A 23,847-nucleotide genomic window follows, 5' to 3' on the forward strand; every position below is an offset into this window, starting at 1 on the left:
TGCTTCCTGGAGCCACCACAGCTAAACTTTACCTCCTACATCACCCGTGGCCGTGACCGCGTGAACTATTCGCGCCGACAGGCATACTGCGAACAACCACTCGTGTATAAATGCGCGCGCCCGAAGTAACGTAGTCTGAAGAGAACCGCGGCCCAGCTTGCCGCTATAATGTGCTAATGCTAATGAATAACTAACAGTAAGCCAACACCGACACACTGCATGAATACACAACTTTAAGCTAGCGTTACGATATTAAAACAAGAGAGTACCGCCGGAAAACTACTAACTTAACCTACATGTCCAAGCACAAACTACCAACAGGTCTGACATTTCGCTAATGTTAGCAGGGCTGAATGATAGCGGTTTGGTCAGGTCAGTTTACTAAACACTTAACAAACTTAACAATACAGTTGGAATATTTTTATATCTAATATATTAAAATATGTGTTCTACATTTGACTTACCTTCAAGGACTATGGAAAAAGTAATATCTTCGTTACCTTATTGACCAAATTGTTCACGAGGTCCTGCCTGCAGCCAAGTGCCTCTCAAATTGTTGTTCTCAACCGCAAGTAGAAAATTCTGGAGAAGGCGGAGACGTCATGACATCAGATGCACTGCGTCAGGAGAAACCTAATTGATGCAGGTTGACTCTAATGAGAATAGCAGGTTACATGTGTACTGAGGGAACAACACGTAATAACAAGTTGATATACTCCACAAATTTAGACTGGCTCCACTAAAGCAGAAATCTTAATGAAACTGACTCTGAACTTTACATAACTTCAACTACTGCTGAAATACACTTTTTAGAGTGTAGGTAGAGCACACCTGGACAGGTCACCAGTCTGTCAGAGGACTAACACAGAGACAGACATCAGAGTAACAAATCTATTTAAAATTAATGTAAGTTTGCTGCAGCTGTATGTATGAACATGTGTTTCTGTGCTCACAGTCCACCTCTCAGGAACCTGCAGTTCACTTTTAGTCTACTTTAAACAGACCTCACAAAAGGCTGATGTGGCTGGATCAGTAGTCTGATTTGAGTACGATACCTTTGGCCAGGGATTCATCTGGTGCATCGCTTCACTGCAGTCTTACGTATTTTCCCCACACCTGAATAAAAAAATACTGATATATACAAATAACAGCTTCAGCTGATGCAGCCTGACTCAATCCTAGATGTTCAGCACACAGAGACACAGAGGTGCCGTTTAAAGTTTAGTGTTAACCTGAGTCACTGATCATTTGCAGTATTACAGAGTCTGGCAGTCTTTGCATGATGTCCACGTCACTGTAAGTTTCTAGCTGACTTCACTGCAATTTCAATTTCAATTTCTGCTGTTCACAAACGCTGTCCATCTAATCTGACTGAGCTGGAGCTGTTTTGCAAAGAAGAATGGGCAAAGATTTCAGTCTGTAGATGTGCAAAGCTGGCAGAGACAGACCCTAAAAGACTGGCAGCTGGAACTGCAGCAAAAGCTGGTTCTACAAAGTGTTGACTCAGGGGGCTGAATAATTACGCACACCCCACTTTGCAGTTATTTATTTGTAAAAAATGTTTGGAATCATGTATGATTTTCGTTCCACTTCTCACGTGTGCACCACTTTGTGTTGGTCTTTCACCTGGAAGTCCAATAACATTGATTCATGTTTGTGGCTGTAATGTGACAAAATGTGGGAAAGTTCAAGGGGGCCGAATACTTTTGAAAGCCACTGTATATGTAGACACAGGACTACAAGTAGAAGATCAGACATGAAAGTGGAGATAACACAGAAGACCTGCAGCAAAGGTCAGAGGTCAGACTGGGCCCTGGATTCAACAATGAGCCAATGATCATCAAGCAGTGACTAAAGCAGAGCCCTGACCTTCTGACATTCATCACACAGTCAGAACAAATGTCTGCTGATGACTTCATCTCATGAAACGACTGATAGATGTCAGTTCATTGATCAGCTGAGCTGCTGATCTTCATCGTCACAGAAACATTCAGCTTGTTTCAATCAGTAAATAACTCCCACTACTCCCAGTTTGAACTGTTCCCACTCAAAATGCTGTGAGAACAATGATCATTGTAGAACTTCACAAACATCACGTGTTGTTTTCCACATGTAAGATCAGCAAACACACAGAAACTTCCTGTTGCCACACACGGCCTCTAAAATCTCTTCCACGCTTTCTGTCTGAAGTCCACTCTCTGTGTCGGATCCACAGGAAACAACAAGATCTTCTTAACATGGTTTTCAATGTGTCTCCTTCCAAAAAGTCCAACCAATGAACAAATGTGTGTATTTGTGGAGGCCGAACAAAAGCATGACACATTTCTCTGTTTCTATAAACTGGAGTCAAACACAAACATGAAGAGTTTCACTGACAGACTCCAAAATGCCCCCACAGTGGATCAAAGGGAAATCCTACAGTGTGGCCAGAGACTCTTAATGGCTCCAACATCAACACATCCACAATGTTGGATCCAGTTCTGCCTCACAGAGTTACTAAGACACACCCTCTGCCAGCATCACAACAGCTCCACCTGCTTCACCTGCCTCCTCAGCATCTGTACACCTGAAGAGAAAAGAAAGGCTCCAACAGCTCAAATCTACAAAGGATTCATGAAGTTTCATCCAACAATAACATGTTTGCCTTCCACAGTGTGCTGTTAGACACCACTGTACCTCTGCCATTTCAAAAAGAGCAGCTTGGGAACATTTTGGCTCCAAACACTTTGTGTTTAAGTTCTTTGTTTTCTTTGTGAAGCCGACAACATCTGGAGCTTTGTGACTCATAGAAACATCATTTTGTTCTTTAGATGACAGCAGATTGGGACTGAATAATCAATCACTATCAAACCAATAAAGACAAACATGCTGATTTTACAGGAACTTTGTTGGAGAAGCTGCAAAGACATGAAACTGGTGGAGATCCCAAACCAGTTGATAGTGCTGGTTATTCCAAATAAAGCTGTTTCCCTTTGAGATGAAATGACTTTGTGTCCTGATATATAATAAAGATGTTGTTGTTTTTGAGCCCCTGTATTAAAAGTAGTTTAAAGTCAGCTTGAGTTTGATGTCTTTATGTCAAAGCTGCTCATGATGTTGAGCTGCTGATGGAATAAAAACAATATAAAAGCATGTAGTCCAGACTTAAATGTAGCCTGTTGTTAGCTGAGGTCCACACACAGTGTTTGACAGTGTAAAGTGTGTGAAAGGGCTGCTGGTGGAGCTCACTAGGATGAGCAGGTGACCACGAGGTGGAGAGCAGCTGGCCTGGCTTTGACCCGGGCCACGCCCCCTTTCTCTCTGCTTTGCTGTCACTTATCTTCACTGCTCTGTCCAATAAAGCTGAAAAAGGCCCCGAATCAAAGAAATCTGCTGCAGCCTCTGAAATGTCTTCTGTTTCCTTCCCGACGGCTTTTTCACCGTCAGCCCATCAGACAGTCCAGCAGCATTTATGATGATGTCATGATGTTGAAGAGGCTGCTACGGTGGCCTCCCATGACCCCCAGCCTCATCACAGCTGAGATGCAGACATTTGAAAACATTCAGCAGACAACTGAATAACAGTCCAACACAACAGTCTGTGTGCAGACACACACTGACCTTTCATATAGTCAAACACAGCTGGTTGAGTCATTTCTCTGTGAGTCTAAAGTGAATCTAGTATTTGAAAGTCCACTTCCTGTATTTGTTGTTGAAGACTTCTTCAGCTTCTTCTCAAGGACATCAGCTGCTTGTTTGGCAGCAGAGGCAGTTAAGAAGCTTCCTGAAAAACACTGAACAGTGAGTTCACTGTGGCATATGACAGATTCAGCTTTCTGTGTGCAAATGTGTCTGTGTCGACCTTTCAAATGCTGTTGAATCCAAAACATCAGCGGCTCCTCGGCTGCTCGCTTCATGCACTTCTGTCTGTGTGACAGTCCAATGACATCACAGCTGTTTCCAGCCCCAGTGTCTCAGGACTGGACACCTTTAAACATGTCGCGGATCAAACAGCGTCCAGCTAAACACACATGAAACTATCAGAGCTGACAATCATTCCAATAACATCCAATGGTTCATGTATGTAGACACAGGACTACAAGGAAATGGCTCTCAGCATCTGGCTGTGGGAACACATGAGTCCCTGTTTGTGTTCAGATTGTGTGCATGTTTTAGACGTGTGTCACATGTAGAAACACAACAATCCCACAATGACACACAGATGTGTTTGACACAGCTGTGCAGCTGTAAGTTGTTTCTAATGATTCATTGAAGCTCTTCTAACATTCTGGAGACGATCAGTACATGAATCTGTTCAACACGACAACAATTTGACTTCAGTGTGAACGTTTGCATTAAATAACCTTCTTCATCCAGCTGACAGCATCTTCATCCTATGATGTGAACAGTTCCTCCTGTTGATGACAAACCTCTGACAGGATCTGCTTGAGGAGCTTTTTCATGTGCAGCTCTCTGAGCTCAGGGCTGAGCTGCTGTTTCATCTTTAAGAGCTGCTGCCTCCTCGCCGGACTTGTTCTCCTCTTCTTCTCCTAATGACACCATTTCTGCTTCATATAAAATTCAATAAAGATGCTGACATGTATCTGTAGCAACAACATCATTGAATCTAGAACAACTGGAGCCAAACCAGTGGCTCTGCTGGGATCACTGGTGAGCCAACACTTCCTTGTTGATGCAGATTTCAGGGCTTCCTTTTGCTCCTCCGTTATAACTGTTCTCTCTTCTCAACACATGATGACACAAAGGAATCAGCAGTGACAAAGATGATGCTGAAGAGAAGCACACACTTCACACATATAACAGACCAGTGCAGTTACACACACCTCTGCTCGACATCAGGCCTCAAACAAAGACACAAAACACTAACTTGACTCTAAACAGAAGAAACGAGCAGCTGTTTCTGTTCTGTGCTTATTTATATTTGACACACATGCTTCTCTTTGTGCAAACACACATCGCACTATAAGGGTAACCTCGCACACAATGATTGGACAGCACAGTGATGATGCTGGGAGATCCTATACGCAGCAACACAGAAACACTGAGAACTTTAAACAATGATGGAAAGTGTTATAAATGACTTGTTGGCCTCTGATCTGTCACAAACAGCTGAAACGTGTCTCTCATGAGTCACATGAAGGTTTTTGACAGAAAGGACAAAAAGTAGCTGCAGTCAGTTTGTGTCATTTTTATATTTATTCATCTGGGAGAAAAATCTGAGGGACATTAAAATGTGTTTTCAACAGAGACAAGAACATGAATATAACAGAACAGGTAAATGAACATGTTTCAAGTAAACAGCTGGACTGATCAGGTCCAAACACAGAGTGATAAACTTGTCAAACAGCTGTCATATCTTTATATAGAAGCTCTTTATAAATGCTGCTCACTGCAGTCTGTTTACTAATAATGTCAAAGTGTTAGAAACACAGAAACATCAGAATGGTCTTTGTTCACAGAAACCTGTCTGGGATCCTTTGTTGTTCTTTTGATGCAGAGTTCCATTATAAATATAAAGAGTTATTTCAGAGTCTCATCAGTTTTCCTGCATGTCTTTATTTAACACATCAGCAGGGCTGAAGCTCTCATGTTAAACACACACTGATCTATGGACACGTTCATGTGTTTCTAACAGAACCAGGCTGTTATCAGCCTGCACTAACATTATGTCACACACACTGAATGTAACAGTGACAGTTTACATCATCACACAATCAGCTGTGATTGTTTCACTGTCATCAAACGAGTCAACAGGAAGTAGAATCAATAGAAACCAATCATTTACTGACAGCATGTCTGATGGAAATAAGTGCAGATTATGTATGAAGTCTAACTGCACACAGTAACTGTGTTACAATAAGGACTTAACAGCGCCCTCTGCTGGAGTGTTTCAGTACTGCGTTAACTAGAATACACCACCTCCTCCTCACACCACCTGCTACAGCTCTACTCTTCTATGACTACAGTCATCCACAGCACTGATGTGAGGTCACATGGTTCATATGTAAGGAGCACAGCTGACCTCAGGTCAGTTTAATGACTGTGAGCAGCAGCTGTGTTATTGTCACTGTGACAGGGAGACACTCTCAGACACAGCGCTCATGTCAGCTTGTTCTCATGCAGGAGGATCAGGAGCTCCATGTTTGTCTTTCTGTTTGAATCATGATGTGTTTGTGCCATCAGAGTCTGTCATGAGTACTCAGGGTTTCACAGCAGCTCTTCTGGATGCTGACGAGGACTCCAACCTCATGTTTCACCTCTCTGAGCTTCTGATGTCTGTGAACACTCGTGTTTCTTCTCTGGGCTCATCTGGACAAAAACACCTTTCTGTGTTTGGCTGCAGCCTCATTCTGACTGACAGGAAGTGTGTTATCCATGAGCTGCACTTCTGTGAGGAAGTTTCCTGCTGTGTTTCCTGTCTGTGGACAAACACGAGTGTTCCAGCTGAGGACTTGGTTCCTTCCACCTGTCCATACAGGACATCACGCTGTCTGCAGCTCTGTAAATGCAGCTCCAGGTCCTTCCACGTGCTGCTCTGTATTTGTGCAGTTTGTAGTGTGTCCTGGGAAACGTAGCACACATGGTGTTCTTCTGCTGTTTCCTCCTTTCACTGAGTGTGAAACACTGACGCTGTGCTGTTGTTCACAGAGGGGAGCTGATTCTAGCTGCAGCTGGACTCTGTCATCTAACTGAATGTGTTGGTGCTGATCACGGGGCTCTGAGGGGGGAGCAGCAGGAGGACTCTGGATGCTGACGTCAGTGTATCTGTGGAAGCTCCCACAGCATGTCTGTCATTCAATATTGTGCTGGATATTGTATCTATGCAAAGATGAACAGACTGTGTGTTCACTGGTCTCTGTGCTGCAGCTCTGATGTCATCATCACTCCCTCCTCCACCCTCAGCAGTCCCAGCATGCTGCTGTGGTGCACCCCACCCTCACTCTACACCTGAGCCACAGACCACACCCTCCACCTCAATATACACCACAGTTTTCTCTGCTGTGGAAATGAGATCAGGAGGAAATCATCATTATTATTATTTAATAAACGCTCACATTAATGTGGGCTTATTTGTTTCATATTAGAAACATTAGTTGAGTGTTTTTAGTATAAAATGGTCAAAGTCCCTCTCTTTGCTCCTCCCCTCACCTGTGGATGGGCGGTGCTGTTACCGTGGTGACAGCTTGGATGTGTTTCAGTCCTGCCTGGTTATCACTGCAGGAATCTTTCACATTTATTACAGGTAATAACTCTGATTTTTCTGTGTATTATGAACCAAATGTATCCTGATACACACAGAGATGGATGAGCAGAGGTTTTTTTTGCAGTTTATGTAGTTACTATGGACTTAATGCATACATATTATTAAAATTAGGGCTATAACAGTTGTATTGATGTATAGCAACTTGAAATGCTCCCACAAATGGCTCCACAGCATGTAAAAATATAACAAAAGCTCTGGCGGACTTGGTTCTGTGGTCAGTCTTAAAGGGTGAAGTTAAACTCTGTAATCTTCACTGTGTCACAGAGTTCAGTGAGTCCCGTTATTCACAGTATCAATCAGATCATCAGAGAACAGCTGATCAGCAATCAGTGGTGCCAACAGCGCCTCCTGTGGTGAGAGGATGCAATAATGCAATGTAGCATTTTTCCACTCAACACTTGCAGTCATGGAAACTGTCTGTTGGATCTGTGTGACGTTGCTTTCTTGGTTAGAGTTCCTCACAAATGTCCAGATGATTCTTCTAATGAGGCGTCGACCATGTTTGCAGCTCTTTGGAAGAAAACGTCGCCCTTTGCCATCCTTACTTTTCTTTGACTTCTTCAAATGCAGCTGAACTCCAGCTGGTATTTTCTTGGACTTTGCAGCTGTTTCTGGTCATCAGTTCATTCCTGCAAACCTCTGAAGCTGAACAACAATGATGCTGCATTGCTGGCTGATCCCAAAAGGTTGATTCTGTTCATCTGGACGTTTTCAGAAACGTTTGCTCACTGATCAGGTGACTTCTTCAGTCTCAGCTGACTGCAGCTTTACAAGCTTACAAACAGCACATTTGCACAATGACTGAAAGCAGCAGCACCTGATATATATGATATGTTAAGGTTCAAAGTTGAGGAAGGAGAGTACACACCACCCATGGTCCAGAGGATCTTGGTCAAACAATGATTTTAATGAACACACGTGTGGGAAGACACTCTGTACGCAGACAGCCAGTAGTCCTCGACTTAATCAAAGCATGAACAGATATTTTATAGCATCAGGGTTTGTTTACTGACGCCCCTTCATGCGTCACCGGTACATTTTATACATAGATCAGATCAACACCAGAATGACTTTTCACCTAGAAAATCATCTTCTATTTTCATGGCTTGGTACTTTCCGTTCTCTCCTCTAAATAAATCTAACTAATGTGTGTGTATGTGTTGACCTCACATGCTCTTTGTGTCACCTCTTCACCTACTGTCTGCGTCTCGTCTGCTTTCGGTTTCAGTTCTGCAAAAGGCACACTCTGCAAACCTGCAACTTCCTGTCAGCCTGCAACTTAGTCTTTCTGAAAGACACACACTGTTTCAACATCTGAATGCAATATAAACTCCAGATTATATTATTAATGCAATGGTACTGATGACAATTATTTAACAATAGCAGTAAAATAATTTCCCTGCTCCACACTCCCTCTCTCGACCTCTGGAACACCAGAGGTCGCAATACATTGTGTCCTCACTCAGACCCTCTCTGGTGGTCTCGGACCTCGAGATCTCCAGGATCCTCGCCCCTCCTGTGGTCGCCGAGATCGATCTTCTGCAAAAGAAACAAAACACCTTTTCCTGCACCTCCCTAACTTATCCTATCTGGGACTCTTTAATCAAAAGCCTGATCCTAATTATCTTCTTAACTTATTGACTTGTATTTATGTATACTCTTCAACGTTACTCATCCCTTTAAAACTCTTTAAGCCCTGCTTTCACGTCCGGTTGCTCGCTCTATTTTTCCCTTATCTGATCATCAACATCCTGTGCACAAATTGTCGCTGCTGCAAGTTCCTCTACTCTAAAAGATCCAAAAGAAAACAACCACTTTAATCAATTAAGTTTAAGCATATAAGCAATTACTCCTGTATACATTTCATCATAGCTAAATGCTGCCTTGAAACAACTCCTATGTGTTAACTTCATTTTAACCTCACATTTCCTATGTTATAACCCGTTTTGGTATAGCCTTTTTATTTCATTTTGCTCCTTTTAATGTAACCATACCTTCTAATTATAGTTTATCAGACTTAACCAAAATATATGCTTTCCTTCCTCTTTGGTCCTTCTTTAAGTTCAGTTAAAAGCTAAATGAATTTAAGGCCTTTTGCCTGGAATCAATACTGTCATGTGTGTTTCTTAACTCTGTGTCTGTAAGCGTGTGCAATCCTTCATGAACTCATATTATCCTCACAGTAGATTGGCTAATCATAGCGCTAGCCAAAGGCTCGTGACCCTCCAGAGACAAATTTGAGCCACAACTCCTTTAAAAGCACAAAATGCAATATGTATAAAAATCATTTCTACGTAGAAGCTCCCCCTTTATCCTAAAGATAAACCTATGTAATATCTGTATGTGTACGCCTACATTATAACCACTACTTCTAAAGATCAAAAAAATCAAAGCTGTTCTACCCCTTCAACCCTCACTAATTTTCCCTCTAAGACTTATTCACAGCTTTGAAAAACCGGCATTGTATCTTCTAAACAGGATTCAGTTCTGTCATGGTCCTGGGCCATGTTGGCCCAGTATTCTTGGTTCCTTGTATTTTCGCTCCTTATTTAGGCCAGGTTTTCTGAGGTGTCCTGTTGTGGTGTTCCCTAAGTGTTTTTCCCTTTGTGACTCTTACCCCCTTGTACCCCTCTGTGTATTTATGAGCTCTCGTCTCTCTTTGTGTTTATTCCATGTTTCCCCCAGCCTGTTATGTCTGTGTTCTCCCCGTGCTCTCTCTCCTCCTGTCTGAACCTCTGTGTACTTCCTGTTTTACTTTGACAGTCTCTCGTCAGTATGCGTAATGTTGTGTTCACTCCTGCCCTGTCTCGTTATGTTTATCAGTGTCACCTGTGTTCCCCACCTGTGTGTAATCTCCCTGTGTTCTCTGTGTGTATTTAAGTTGTGTCTTCTGTTATGGTAGTTGCTGGTTCGTCTGTGTTGTTTCCCCTCGGTCTCCCTGCGTCTCTTGTGTATTTCCCCGGACCTCCCTGCATCCTCGTTTCTGGTTTGTGTTATTAGCTTACCCAGTTTAGGTTTCCGGTTTCTTGTTTTTCCACCAGTGCTGTTTTGTGCCCACCGTTGTAAATAAATATTCACCTGCACCAGAGCTGCCGCCTTTTGGGTCCTTTTCTACAACTCCACACGGCTTGCCTCGCAAACCGTGACAAGTTCTCTTTTAATCCTTTAACCTTAACTTAAAAATAACAGTTTCAGTTTTACCATATCCAAATGATCAAAAACCCAAAAGGTCCTAAAATGATCCTAAATTATTAAACAATTAAATTAATAAACCCTAAACCCCCCTTTATCTTGATACATTTCATGTGTCAAGATACTATACAAAACTTAAAAATGCTCAGTTTCCCCACTCATGATCCAATGTATGTCATAAAAATAAACTTAAAACAGAACAGTTATCAGTCATGTGTTTCTACAATTAATGGTAACTGAGTTACATCAAAAAATATTTCCCCTTTAGCATTTGGCATTCTCCCAACAATATACTATAATCCCATAATCTAACCCCAGTCAACAAAACAAAACAGAAATTTTCTCTGGTAAAAGCAAATTGTTTGTCCACATTTATTCATCCTCACTCACATTCAGTCACACATTCACTCACATGCAGTCACACCATGTATTTGCTGATAGTGGAGCTTCCCGCGTCAGATTCTCCACCCTCAGCAAAATGAGCTCAGTCATTTTTTATTTTCCATAGGAAAATATTTCTTTATGCTTTTGGACTGGATTGACTCGCATAAAATCCTTTTTACAGGGACTTACGACCTGAATCGTCTCCAGGTAGCTTTTTCCTCAGCCAATTGTAATCTGGAAAGCCCCCTTATATTTGCTCTTCCCGAGAATTTTCAGCGCCGTTATTCACTGTTGCAGGCCTGCTTAAAACAGAAATGAAAAATAGAGCTGATTGTTAGCTCATAAAAACAAAACAAAATCACCTGACAGGTTTTCTTTAAGTGCACTGTTACAAAATAATGGGCCCCTCCCAGACATGTCCATGTTTCCTAAAACTCCCTCTATTAAAAACAAAAACACCAACCCAAACCTAACTGACAAAATCAACCCATCACCACAACAACCTCAACAACCTTAAACACACAAAAGTTTTGCCACCACATAATTTCGCCTCCTCAATACACCGAAAGTCTCATTAAAACCACACAATTTGCAAACAAAAATCACCCCCTTTAACATACTTAAATTCAGCATAAAACCCCTTTGCGACAACGTATAATCACTAAACTATAAACTATTTCCTACCCAAATCTATACTTCTCTTGTCTGCCATGCTTCCTCGTCTGAAAGTCACTTCCTCAGTCACACACACACACAGGAAGTTCCTTCGTCACCACTCACTCCAACTAATTTGCATACTGAGTCATCTCTCAAAAAGCTGTAACAACAGAAACATATGTTTAAACATCACCAACTCATTAAATTATTTTATTTCTTTCTACAGTTATCACTGGTTTTGATCACTCAGTACGAGAGAGCACTCCTAAGTCACTCTTTTAAAACTACTTTAATCACTTTTTGTTCTCATAACTCACTCCCTTTGTCATATGGCTTCTTCTATTCCTCAATTACAAACTCAAATGCATTTTATTAAACATTCACACCATTGTATCATTCATACAAAATAGCAAGCTGTTCTTCATTGCATATGTTTGTGTTCTTAGCCAGGTTTAATCTGGATCTCTGCATTAATCTCCATGAGCTTGTCTTGTCTTTATAAGGTTAATGCATTTTCTGTTTGTGTATGTGAATTTGCATATGTTGCTTTTGCAGTGTGTCAGACTCCTGCACAATTCTCCACTTAAGCCGTCAGTTTCTTTCCCAAATTTGCTAACCCAAATTTTAAGTTCCCACCTTATTAACAGCATTCCTGCTCCTCAGCCAGAAGCTAGGGCCCACTTGTCAGGTTTATGGAGACATGGCGCTGTAAACAATTCAACCAGAAACTTGCCTTGGCATGTCCAGTCAAGTTAACCTACAGGTCTCTTCCGACCGCTGCACGTGGAAAATTGATCCAGATCTGTTTCGCCCCTATAGAAACACAACTGAGACATTTTCATTATTATCATATGTACTTAAACTACCCGTTTCCCTTTCTCTGGTCAGAAATCCCAACTTATGTCATGTATATACGTGTAAGCAGGTCTTCATTGCTTTTCCTATGTATTTTGTTAATGTTCAGTGAGTGTAAGCTGCTTTCTTCATTGCCTCTATATGTTATAGTCAGGTTTAATTCATGCATCTTTTCTCTGATTTCTTAATTCAAAACTATCTCACTTCTGATTCTTTCCAGAAATAATTTCACATGTAACACTTTGTCTATGTGTGTTTTCTATTCTTGTTTACCTCTTTGTTTGTGACGGTGGACATCTCTAAACCATCATGAGTTCAAGCTTCACTTTCAGTCCAATTACACCCTGTATTCTCACAGTCGAAGTCGTCCGGCTTCACCTCTCACTGGTCACTGTCCTCTTCTCTCAGTGTCCTTTTGTTGTCTTGAATTCCAGCAAACACAGTCTGTTTCTTCTCTGTTTCTCTTCAGTATTTTCCTTTTGGATCAAGTCCCAGCCTGGCAAAATACCACATTCAGTGCCTTTAAACAGTCATGTCACACTGTTCTTACCAGCCTGCTGTCCACCGTGCATGTTTCATCACGTGGTTTCTTCTTTTCTGTTGATCCTCTCAGTCATCTCTTTCAAGATTACTCCAAGCATGGGAAATCTGACAATCAATGTCCAGTGCTTTCCACAGCTCATTATCCCACTGTTCAACTGCCCAGCCTGTAATTTACAGTACATGTTTCCACCTCGTGGTTCCTTTCATGCTGCTGCTGGTGTCGTCAGTGTGGTTTCCGTTGCACTGTCTTTTGCCTGCTATTAATTCTTCTCAAGTCCACGATGTTCTGTCGGTCTTCATCAGGAGATTAACTGTCCTTTGAGCTTCTTCTCAGGATGGGGACAAGTGCGAGGTCAAGCTGTAAAATTTTAAGCCAAAATCTGGCCTGTTTTCTCCCAATTATGCTACTCTAGTGGTTTTGGCGCCGTACTCAAAATTCCAGGTTGAGAGAAGTCCACCTTCATTTATCTGTAATCTGTGTTGACACACTAAAACATACAATTAATATCCTTTTCATTTCTTTTCTCAAAACCTCCATTCGCTTTATCTGCCTAGAGTTTAACTCATCTGTTTCTCTCTCTGGGTGCTCACTCGTCACCTTATATGGGCATGCAAACTTCCTGTCACCCACACCATTTCCTGTTACACACACACAGCACGCAGCTGCTTTGCTGTTTCTCCAGGCTAATCAAACTTATTTTGTATTTACAATCTACAAACCCTCTGTAATTCTACTAACTTTTGACCTAAAATGTAGCATCATTCACACAATGATTTCATAATCCTCTCACACACACCTTTTAAATAAACTAAACTCTTATAACATCACTCATGCATCTCTTAAATTAAAAACACTTTCAAACTTTAAAACATCCTACTTTACATCACCAAAGAAATACCTCTCACACCTTTATTCATCATTCAAAACCTTCTAGTCACCGCATTCACACAAGAAATTGAAAAAATAAAAAACACCAGCAACTATTGCTGGAGAAAAGTTACTACTGAAAGTAATATGTTAGTCTTAAGTATACACAGTGCACTCAATATATTTATATATCTACATCCAACTTCAGTCAATTACTATACAACTCAAAACTTTATTTATAGTCCTCTAATAAACATAAATGGCATTTTAAACACACACTCAACAATGTTTGCAGCAGTATATGTAAAACCAACTGTGGTTTAAACAGTTCACTGCTTACTAATTTGCATTATTAAGCATGTTCTGATTTTATCTGTTTTGATTTTATATACTGTTTTGATTGTTTGTTTGTTTGTTTGTTAATTAGTTAGTTAGTTTATTTGCTTGTTTTAATCAATTTTAAATCATGCTTTTTATTTGTTCTTGTTTCTAATGTCTCTGTAAAGCACTTTCAATCACCTTATTGTTCAATTGTGCTATACAAATAAACTTGCCTTGCCTTGCATTTTCACACTCACACACACACATCTAAAAATAGCAGCAGGCAGTCAGTGCATTACTGACTCGACACACAGAGATCTCTCACACCAAATTTTCTTATTCTATATTACAACGACGTCTTATATTTACAACCACTGTCAGATCTGTCAGCTTTAGCGCCTACACAATTTTAGACAAATTTAAAATAACCGCCCAGCGGATAAACTCCCTGAGTTTTTTGCGACCAATTAACCAGTATCAAGACTTTAACTGTTTCTGGCCTCATTTCTAAAATCCCTAACTCAATTTAAAAGCGTCAACCAACCCAAACTTTGCCTGAAGCTCTATTTTTGGCGTTTCACAGCCAAGGCTTACCCCCAAGTTTTAAGTTAAAGTTACACGCCCGAAGTCCAACTTCTCCTGTCCAAAAAAGCGCAGGTACCGTTCCAAACGGTAAGGAGACTCTAACTCCTAGCTTCATTCCAGGATGCCCTGTACCCCACAGTTAAGCCAAACTGAACTAACCCTGTTCGCCGACAGGTCAATGTCGCGCGTCCACGACAAGGAGGGAGCGTAACCTCCGGGCTCTGCGCTTCCTAGCAGACTCGAACTGCCGTTCTAGAATAATTTATAATACTTTGAAACAACAATCAACACCCAACAAAGTGTATGACTGAGGCAGATCGACCCTGATGGACAATGGGGACTCTAACCCACAAAATGACCAACCAAGGTCTGACCTAATGACCAACCGGGACTTTAACCCACAAAATGACCAAATACCCTACCAAACTACTTGAGACTCTAACTCAATTTCTTTGGGACTTCAACCCAGTATTTAAACTTTTCCTGGCAGACTCTAACTGCTTTAGCAGACTTTACTGCTTTCATTTCTTCTTAGCAGAACTCTAACTGCTTCAACTCATGAAATTTTTCATCAAAATCAAAACAGACATCCACCAGTAACTTCAGTGAGTAGACTTAAATTTTATCATGTCCAATTTGGCACACTTTGGAAATAATTCAACAGGTAGTGCCTTACCTTTTGGATAAGCCGGCTTATGCCCACTCACTTCGACCACTGGAATTCATGTCTGCCCGTCAGACCACCTCAGAGACCACCAAATTTCTCCATCTAAACCTCCAATCCTCCCTCCTCAACCACCGGACGAAGCCCCCAAATGTTAAGGTTCAAAGTTGAGGAAGGAGAGTACACACCACCCATGGTCCAGAGGATCTTGGTCAAACAATGATTTTAATGAACACACGTGTGGGAAGACACTCTGTACGCAGACAGCCAGTAGTCCTCGACTTAATCAAAGCATGAACAGATATTTTATAGCATCAGGGTTTGTTTACTGACGCCCCTTCATGCGTCACCGGTACATTTTATACATAGATCAGATCAACACCAGAATGACTTTTCACCTAGAAAATCATCTTCTATTTTCATGGCTTGGTACTTTCCGTTCTCTCCTCTAAATAAATCTAACTAATGTGTGTGTATGTGTTGACCTCACATGCTCTTTGTGTCACCTCTTCACCTACTGTCTGCGTCTCGTCTGCTTTCGGTTTCAGTTCTGCAAAAGGCACACTCTGCAAACCTGCAACTTCCTGTCAGCCTGCAACTTAGTCTTTCTGAAAGACACACACTGTTTCAACATCTGAATGCAATATAAACTCCAGATTATATTATTAATGCAATGGTACTGATGACAATTATTTAACAATAGCAGTAAAATAATTTCCCTGCTCCACACTCCCTCTCTCGACCTCTGGAACACCAGAGGTCGCAATACATTGTGTCCTCACTCAGACCCTCTCTGGTGGTCTCGGACCTCGAGATCTCCAGGATCCTCGCCCCTCCTGTGGTCGCCGAGATCGATCTTCTGCAGAAGAAACAAAACACCTTTTCCTGCACCTCCCTAACTTATCCTATCTGGGACTCTTTAATCAAAAGCCTGATCCTAATTATCTTCTTAACTTATTGACTTGTATTTATGTATACTCTTCAACGTTAATCATCCCTTTAAAACTCTTTAAGCCCTGCTTTCACGTCCGGTTGCTCGCTCTATTTTCCCTTATCTGATCATCAACATCCTGTGCACAAATTGTCGCTGCTGCAAGTTCCTCTACTCTAAAAGATCCAAAAGAAAACAACCACTTTAATCAATTAAGTTTAAGCATATAAGCAATTACTCCTGTATACATTTCATCATAGCTAAATGCTGCCTTGAAACAACTCCTATGTGTTAACTTCATTTTAACCTCACATTTCCTATGTTATAACCCGTTTTGGTATAGCCTTTTTATTTCATTTTGCTCCTTTTAATGTAACCATACCTTCTAATTATAGTTTATCAGACTTAACCAAAATATATGCTTTCCTTCCTCTTTGGTCCTTCTTTAAGTTCAGTTAAAAGCTAAATGAATTTAAGGCCTTTTGCCTGGAATCAATACTGTCATGTGTGTTTCTTAACTCTGTGTCTGTAAGCGTGTGCAATCCTTCATGAACTCATATTATCCTCACAGTAGATTGGCTAATCATAGCGCTAGCCAAAGGCTCGTGACCCTCCAGAGACAAATTTGAGCCACAACTCCTTTAAAAGCACAAAATGCAATATGTATAAAAATCATTTCTATTTATAAGCTCCCCCTTTATCCTAAAGATAAACCTATGTAATATCTGTATGTGTACGCCTACATTATAACCACTACTTCTAAAGATCAAAAAAATCAAAGCTGTTCTACTCCTTCAACCCTCACTAATTTTCCCTCTAAGACTTATTCACAGCTTTGAAAAACCGGCATTGTATCTTCTAAACAGGATTCAGTTCTGTCATGGTCCTGGGCCATGTTGGCCCAGTATTCTTGGTTCCTTGTATTTTCGCTCCTTATTTAGGCCAGGTTTTCTGAGGTGTCCTGTTGTGGTGTTCCCTAAGTGTTTTTCCCTTTGTGACTCTTACCCCCTTGTACCCCTCTGTGTATTTATGAGCTCTCGTCTCTCTTTGTGTTTATTCCATGTTTCCCCCAGCCTGTTATGTCTGTGTTCTCCCCGTGCTCTCTCTCCTCCTGTCTGAACCTCTGTGTACTTCCTGTTTTACTTTGACAGTCTCTCGTCAGTATGCGTAATGTTGTGTTCACTCCTGCCCTGTCTCGTTATGTTTATCAGTATCCCCTGTGTTCCCCACCTGTGTGTAATCTCCCTGTGTTCTCTGTGTGTATTTAAGTTGTGTCTTCTGTTATGGTAGTTGCTGGTTCGTCTGTGTTGTTTCCCCTCGGTCTCCCTGCGTCTCTTGTGTATTTCCCCGGACCTCCCTGCATCCTCGTTTCTGGTTTGTGTTATTAGCTTACCCAGTTTAGGTTTCCGGTTTCTTGTTTTTCCACCAGTGCTGTTTTGTGCCCACCGTTGTAAATAAATATTCACCTGCACCAGAGCTGCCGCCTTTTGGGTCCTTTTCTACAACTCCACACGGCTTGCCTCGCAAACCGTGACAAGTTCTCTTTTAATCCTTTAACCTTAACTTAAAAATAACAGTTTCAGTTTTACCATATCCAAATGATCAAAAACCCAAAAGGTCCTAAAATGATCCTAAATTATTAAACAATTAAATTAATAAACCCTAAACCCCCCTTTATCTTGATACATTTCATGTGTCAAGATACTATACAAAACTTAAAAATGCTCAGTTTCCCCACTCATGATCCAATGTATGTCATAAAAATAAACTTAAAACAGAACAGTTATCAGTCATGTGTTTCTACAATTAATGGTAACTGAGTTACATCAAAAAATATTTCCCCTTTAGCATTTGGCATTCTCCCAACAATATACTATAATCCCATAATCTAACCCCAGTCAACAAAACAAAACAGAAATTTTCTCTGGTAAAAGCAAATTGTTTGTCCACATTTATTCATCCTCACTCACATTCAGTCACACATTCACTCACATGCAGTCACACCATGTATTTGCTGATAGTGGAGCTTCCCGCGTCAGATTCTCCACCCTCAGCAAAATGAGCTCAGTCATTTTTTATTTTCCATAGGAAAATATTTCTTTATGCTTTTGGACTGGATTGACTCGCATAAAATCCTTTTTACAGGGACTTACGACCTGAATCGTCTCCAGGTAGCTTTTTCCTCAGCCAATTGTAATCTGGAAAGCCCCCTTATATTTGCTCTTCCCGAGAATTTTCAGCGCCGTTATTCACTGTTGCAGGCCTGCTTAAAACAGAAATGAAAAATAGAGCTGATTGTTAGCTCATAAAAACAAAACAAAATCACCTGACAGGTTTTCTTTAAGTGCACTGTTACAAAATAATGGGCCCCTCCCAGACATGTCCATGTTTCCTAAAACTCCCTCTATTAAAAACAAAAACACCAACCCAAACCTAACTGACAAAATCAACCCATCACCACAACAACCTCAACAACCTTAAACACACAAAAGTTTTGCCACCACATAATTTCGCCTCCTCAATACACCGAAAGTCTCATTAAAACCACACAATTTGCAAACAAAAATCACCCCCTTTAACATACTTAAATTCAGCATAAAACCCCTTTGCGACAACGTATAATCACTAAACTATAAACTATTTCCTACCCAAATCTATACTTCTCTTGTCTGCCATGCTTCCTCGTCTGAAAGTCACTTCCTCAGTCACACACACACACAGGAAGTTCCTTCGTCACCACTCACTCCAACTAATTTGCATACTGAGTCATCTCTCAAAAAGCTGTAACAACAGAAACATATGTTTAAACATCACCAACTCATTAAATTATGTTATTTCTTTCTACAGTTATCACTGGTTTTGATCACTCAGTACGAGAGAGCACTCCTAAGTCACTCTTTTAAAACTACTTTAATCACTTTTTGTTCTCATAACTCACTCCCTTTGTCATATGGCTTCTTCTATTCCTCAATTACAAACTCAAATGCATTTTATTAAACATTCACACCATTGTATCATTCATACAAAATAGCAAGCTGTTCTTCATTGCATATGTTTGTGTTCTTAGCCAGGTTTAATCTGGATCTCTGCATTAATCTCCATGAGCTTGTCTTGTCTTTATAAGGTTAATGCATTTTCTGTTTGTGTATGTGAATTTGCATATGTTGCTTTTGCAGTGTGTCAGACTCCTGCACAATTCTCCACTTAAGCCGTCAGTTTCTTTCCCAAATTTGCTAACCCAAATTTTAAGTTCCCACCTTATTCCTGCTCCTCAGCCAGAAGCTAGGGCCCACTTGTCAGGTTTATGGAGACATGGCGCTGTAAACAATTCAACCAGAAACTTGCCTTGGCATGTCCAGTCAAGTTAACCTACAGGTCTCTTCCGACCGCTGCACGTGGAAAATTGATCCAGATCTGTTTCGCCCCTATAGAAACACAACTGAGACATTTTCATTATTATCATATGTACTTAAACTACCCGTTTCCCTTTCTCTGGTCAGAAATCCCAACTTATGTCATGTATATACGTGTAAGCAGGTCTTCATTGCTTTTCCTATGTATTTTGTTAATGTTCAGTGAGTGTAAGCTGCTTTCTTCATTGCCTCTATATGTTATAGTCAGGTTTAATTCATGCATCTTTTCCCTGATTTCTTAATTCAAAACTATCTCACTTCTGATTCTTTCCAGAAATAATTTCACATGTAACACTTTGTCTATGTGTGTTTTCTATTCTTGTTTACCTCTTTGTTTGTGACGGTGGACATCTCTAAACCATCATGAGTTCAGGCTTTCATTTCAATCCAATTACACCCTGTATTCTCACAGTCGAAGTCGTCCGGCTTCACCTCTCACTGGTCACTGTCCTCTTCTCTCAGTGTCCTTTTGTTGTCTTGAATTCCAGCAAACACAGTCTGTTTCTTCTCTGTTTCTCTTCAGTATTTTCCTTTTGGATCAAGTCCCAGCCTGGCAAAATACCACATTCAGTGCCTTTAAACAGTCATGTCACACTGTTCTTACCAGCCTGCTGTCCACCGTGCATGTTTCATCACGTGGTTTCTTCTTTTCTGTTGATCCTCTCAGTCATCTCTTTCAAGATTACTCCAAGCATGGGAAATCTGACAATCAATGTCCAGTGCTTTCCACAGCTCATTATCCCACTGTTCAACTGCCCAGCCTGTAATTTACAGTACATGTTTCCACCTCGTGGTTCCTTTCATGCTGCTGCTGGTGTCGTCAGTGTGGTTTCCGTTGCACTGTCTTTTGCCTGCTATTAATTCTTCTCAAGTCCACGATGTTCTGTCTGTCTTCATCAGGAGATTAACTGTCCTTTGAGCTTCTTCTCAGGATGGGGACAAGTGCGAGGTCAAGCTGTAAAATTTTAAGCCAAAATCTGGCCTGTTTTCTCCCAATTATGCTACTCTAGTGGTTTTGGCGCCGTACTCAAAATTCCAGGTTGAGAGAAGTCCACCTTTATTTATCTGTAATCTGTGTTGACACACTAAAACATACAATTAATATCCTTTTCATTTCTTTTCTCAAAACCTCCATTCGCCTTATCTGCCTAGAGTTTAACTCATCTGTTTCTCTCTCTGGGTGCTCACTCGTCACAGTCACTTCCTTTTATGCGCATGTAACTTCCTGTCACACACACACAGCTTCTCAGAGCAGCTCAAGCTGCTTTTCTGTTTCTGCAGGCTAATCAAACTTATTTTGTATTTACAATCTACAAACCCTCTGTAATTCTACTAACTTTTGATCTAAAATGTAGCATCATTCACACAATGATTTCATAATCCTCTCACACACACACCTTTTAAATAAACGAAACTCTTATAACATCACTCATGCATCTCTTAAATTAAAAACACTTTCAAACTTTAAAACATCCTACTTTACATCACCAAAGAAATACCTCTCACACCTTTATTCATCATTCAAAACCTTCTAGTCACCGCATTCACACTTAAAGTGTGACCAGAGTTGAGGAATATAACTCAAAACACACTTTCCTAAGAGTATTTTAGACATGCTTGTCATAATCAAAAAGAGCAAGTAAAAAACAAACAAACAAAAATTGAAACCTCCATTAATTCTCACCGCACACACAAGAAATTAAAAATAAAACACACCAGCAACTAATGCTGGAGAAAAGTTACTACTGAAAGTAATGTGTTAGTCTTAAGTATATACAGTGCACTCAATATATTTATATATCTGCATCCAAACTCAGTCAATTACTATACATCCACTACGGCAACTCAAAACTTTATTTATAGTCCTCTAATAAACATAAATGGCATTTGAAACACACACTCAACAATGTTTGCAGCAGTATATGTAAAACCAACTGTGGTTTAAACAGTTCACTACTTACTCATTTGCATTTTCACTCACACACGCACCGTCTAAAAATAGCTCCAGCATTGCCTCAGACTCCTTTCACACAGAGATCTCTTATTTTATATTACAAAGACATCTTATATTTACAACCACTGTCAGATCTGTCAGCTTTAGCGCCTACACAATTTAGACAAATTTAAAATAACCGCCCAGCGGATAAACTCCCTGAGTTTTTTGCGACCAATTAACCAGTATCAGACTCTACTGTTTCTGGCCTCATCTCTAAAATCCCTAACTCAATTTAAAAGCGTCAACCAACCCAAACTTTGCCTGAAGCTCTATTTTTGGCGTTTCACAGCCAAGGCTTACCCCCAAGTTTTAAGTTAAAGTTACACGCCCGAAGTCCAACTTCTCCTGTCCAAAAAAGCGCAGGTACCGTTCCAAACGGTAAGGAGACTCTAACTCCTAGCTTCATTCCAGGATGCCCTGTACCCCACAGTTAAGCCAAACTGAACTAACCCTGTTCGCCGACAGGTCAATGTCGCGCGTCCACGACAAGGAGGGAGCATAACCTCCGGGCTCTGCGCTTCCTAGCAGACTCGAACTGCCGTTCTAGAATAATTTATAATACTTTGAAACAACAATCAACACCCAAAACAAGTGTATGACTGAGGCAGATCGACCCTGATGGACAATGGGGACTCTAACCCACAAAATGACCAACCAAGGTCTGACCTAATGACCAACCGGGACTTTAACCCACAAAATGACCAAATACCCTACCAAACTACTTGAGACTCTAACTCAATTTCTTTGGGACTTCAACCCAGTATTTAAACTTTTCCTGGCAGACTCTAACTGCTTTAGCAGACTTTACTGCTTTCATTTCTTCTTAGCAGAACTCTAACTGCTTCAACTCATGAAATTTTCATCAAAATCAAAACAGACATCCACCAGTAATTTCAATGAGTAGACTTAAATTTTATCATATCCAATTTGGCACACTTTGGAAATAATTCAACAGGTAGTGCCTTACCTTTTGGATAAGCCGGCTTATGCCCACTCACTTCGACTACTGGAATTCATGTCTGCCCGTCAGACCACCTAAGACCAAATTTCTCCATCTACACCTCCAATTCTCCCTCCTCAACCACCGGACGAAGCCCCCAAATGTTAAGGTTCAAAATTGAGGAAGGAGAGTACAAACCACCCATGGTCCAGAAGGTCTTGGTCAAACAATGATTTTAATGAACACACGTGTGGGAAGATACTCTGTACGCCGACAGCAAGTGATCTCCAACTTAATCAAAGCATGAACAGATATTTTATAGCATCAGGGTTTGTTTACTGACGCCCCTTCATGCGTCACAGATACATTTTATACATAGATCAGATCAACACCACAATGACTTTTCACCCAGAAGATCATCTTCTATTTTCATGGCTGGTACTTTCCGTTCTTATCTTAAAGTAAATTGTTCCTCTTTCTTGTCGAGACATGACTAATCTCTCCTCTAAATAAATCTAACTCATGTGTGTGTATGTGTTGACCTCACATGCTCTTTGTGTCACCTCTTCACCTACTAACTCGTCCTCAAATGCTCTTTCTCAATTCACCTGTTGCACTTCTGACCTTTCACTAGACCAGAAGCTCACTGAGACTATGTGTATGTCTTCTACTAAATAAATGTTTTAACCAAGAACCTCTACTAAAACCTTAATATGAAATGACCTGATATATAAGTGTTTTGTAAGCATGTACTGCAATTCCTTCTATGGCTCCAAGTCACTTGCACAATAGATTGTCCGGACATCGCGCCGAACAAAGCTTCCAACCCCCAATTCATAGACCGAGCTCCAACTCTTTAATAAGCACCGATATGCATTGTTTATAAAATAGTCATAACTGCTTAAGGCCTTCTTAAAGCTATCTGTTACATTGTTAAAGCCTCGTCTTAGCCTGCTGCTCAAAATAACTTTCACTTCTGCAAAACTCTCCAAGCCTGTTTCCTGTCCTGTTACTTTTAGCCTTTCTGAAAGACACACACTGTTTCAACATCTGAATGCAATATAAACTCCAGATTATATTATTAATGCAATGGTACTGATGACAATTATTTAACAATAGCAGTAAAATAATTTCCCTGCTCCACAGATACTAATATAATACATATACATATATAATCCATACTAATGATGAAGGAACTGAGCTCACAGTCCATTGTTCATTCAGTGAACTACTC

At 40.7% G+C, this 23,847-nt stretch overlaps 1 protein-coding gene and 2 long non-coding RNA genes across 3 annotated transcripts in view; all 3 read right to left on the minus strand.

Moving 5' to 3' along the window:
- Positions 1-23,847, minus strand: part of LOC143415866 (uncharacterized) — a 350,735-nt gene that overhangs the window by 121,982 nt on the left and 204,906 nt on the right. The window lies entirely within an intron of this gene.
- LOC143416003 (uncharacterized) lies at positions 15,540-17,799 on the minus strand. Its single transcript, XR_013096424.1, has 2 exons — positions 17,618-17,799; positions 15,540-17,586 (listed from the first exon to the last, which is right to left on the minus strand). It is a non-coding gene; the product is annotated as an uncharacterized LOC143416003 (long non-coding RNA).
- LOC143416067 (uncharacterized) overlaps positions 23,692-23,847 on the minus strand; it is a 68,303-nt gene continuing 68,147 nt past the window's right edge. Inside the window, exon 13 of the mRNA XM_076881439.1 lies at positions 23,692-23,847. This exon is cut by the window's right edge and continues 805 nt beyond it. The gene's annotated coding sequence lies outside the window, so the exon portion shown is untranslated.

The sequence above is a fragment of the Maylandia zebra genome, unplaced genomic scaffold, assembly GCF_041146795.1.
Source record: "Maylandia zebra isolate NMK-2024a unplaced genomic scaffold, Mzebra_GT3a scaffold11, whole genome shotgun sequence".
Taxonomy (NCBI): domain Eukaryota; kingdom Metazoa; phylum Chordata; class Actinopteri; order Cichliformes; family Cichlidae; genus Maylandia; species Maylandia zebra.